The following is a 2468-nucleotide window of genomic DNA, read 5'->3' on the forward strand; positions in this document are numbered from 1 at the left end:
GTCTATAGGTCTGTTTTTATGCTAGTACCATAGTATTTTGATTACAATAGCCTTATAATATATTTTGAAATCAAGAAATGTGATGCCTCCAGCTTTGTTCTTGCTCAAGACTGCTTTGGCTATTTGGGGTCTTCTGTGGTTCTGTATAAATCTAAAGATTGTTTTTTCTATTTCTGTAAAGAAGGTCATTGGATAAATTCCTAAAACATACGAACTACCAAAAATGAATCAAGAAGAAATAGAAAGCCTAAACAGATCAATAGCAAAAAGGGAGACTGAACCAATAATCAGTCTGAATTTGCTCCTGCATGGGGCAGTCAGGTGAGCACCAGACTGTTCTTGGTTTTGGCCTAAGTTGTGATCTCAGGGTGGTAGAATCAAGCCCCGTGTTGGGCTCCATGCTCAGGACGGAGTCTGCTTGAGACTTTCTCCCTCTCCCGCTGCCCCTCCCTGACCTCTCTCAATTAACTCAATCAATCTTTAAAAAAAAAATCTCCCAACAAAGAAAAGCCCAGGACCAAATGGCTTTATGCATGAATTCTATCAAACATTCAAAGAAGTATTAATGCCAATCCTTCATAAAGCCTTCTAAATAACAGAACGGGAAACACTTCCAAACTCATTCTATGAGGCCAGCATTACCCTGATACCAAAACTAGACAGAAACACTATAAGATAAGAAAACTACAAGTCAATATCCCTGATGAACCTAGATGAAAAATTCTCAAGAAAATACTAATAAACTGAAATCAACAGCATTTTAATAGGATCATACACCACAACCAAGTGGGAGTTATCCCTGGGATGCAAAGATGGTTCAGTACATGCAAAACAATCAATGAGATACTACACATTAACAAATTAGAAGAAAAAGACCCCATGATCATCTCAATAGATGCAGAAAAAGCATTTGATAAAGCTAATCATCCATTCATCATTAAAATGCTCAACAAAATAGGGGCGCCTGGCTGGCTTGGTCAGGAGAGCGTGCTACTCTTGATCTCAGGGTTGTGAGTTCAAGCTCCAGGTTGGGTGTAGAGATGACTAAAAAAACTAAACTTAAAAAAAAAAAGGCAAGAAAGAACAAATGTTGGCGAGGGTGCGGGGGGGGGGGAAAGGAACCTTCCTGCACTGTTAGCGCGAGTGTAAAGTGGGGCAGCCTCTGTGGAAAACAGCATGGAGGTTCCTCAGAAAGTTAAAAATAGAACTACCCTATGATCCAGTAATTCTACTACTGGGTATTTACCCAAAGAAGACAAAAGCACTAATTCAAAAAGATATGCACCCCAATGTTTATAGCAGCATTATTTACAGTAGCCAAGATACGGAAGCACCCCCAGTGTCCATCAACTGATGAATGGTTAAAGAAGAAGTGGTATATATACACAATGGAATACTGCTCAGGCATAAAAAAAGAATGAAATCTTGCCATTTGCAACAACGTAGATGAACTTAGAGTATATTATGCTAAGTAAAAGGAGTCAGAGAAAGACAAATACCATATGATTTCACTTACCTGTGAAATCTAAAAATATCAAAAAAAAAAATGAACGAATACAAAAAAGCAGAAACAGACCCATAAATACAGAGAACAAACCGGTGGTTGCCGGGGGGGGGATGGGCAAAGTGGGTGAAGGGGAGTGGAGGGTACAGGCTTCCAGTTATGGAATGAATAAGTCACAAAGATGAAAGGCACAGCACAAGGAACGTAGTCAAGGATATCGTAATAGCATTGTATGGTGACAGATGGGAACGACACCTGAGGTGAGCAGAGCTAATGTATGGACTTGTCAAATCACTACGTTGTACACCCGAAACTAACATCACATTGCACCTCAACTCTGCTTCAATTAACAAAATTATAAAAATAAAATAAAATTTCAGTGCCTCAGATGGAACAGCCATATACCAAGTGCAACATAGACACATACGACTAGGGGCTGCTGTATTGACAGGGAGAGCAATGGAACATTCTCCATCATCTCAGAAAGTTTTAACGGCCAGTACTGCTCTATAGCAAAACAGAATGCTACTTCTCGCATATGAAAAGCTATCCAAATGTTTCCCCTCAGTGCCTTCTTACCCAGAATAGTCTTAGTTCCATCAACTTTGAGGAACGGTTGTTTTCGTGTTCTGTTATTGCATAACAATGAGCACAAATGAGGCGGCTGAAAACAGCACTCGTTTATCTCAGGATTCTGGAGGTCAGAAGTCAACAGGCTTACCTGGGTTCTGGGCTCCGGTGCTCACAAAGCCAAAACCAAGTTGTCCACCAATCAGGGCTCTTATGCGGAGGCTCTGGGGGAGAATCTGCTTTCAGGTTCACGCAGATTGTTGGCAGAATCCTGTTCTGTGTGGCTCGAGGAATGAGCTCTGTGTTTCCTTTCTGCTTGTCAGCCGGGGGTACGTTCAGCTTCCAGAGATTGCTCTTCACTCCTTGCACGGTGCCCCCCGCCCCCCCCCCCCCC

Source organism: Ailuropoda melanoleuca, chromosome X, assembly GCF_002007445.2.
Source record: "Ailuropoda melanoleuca isolate Jingjing chromosome X, ASM200744v2, whole genome shotgun sequence".
NCBI lineage: Eukaryota > Metazoa > Chordata > Mammalia > Carnivora > Ursidae > Ailuropoda > Ailuropoda melanoleuca.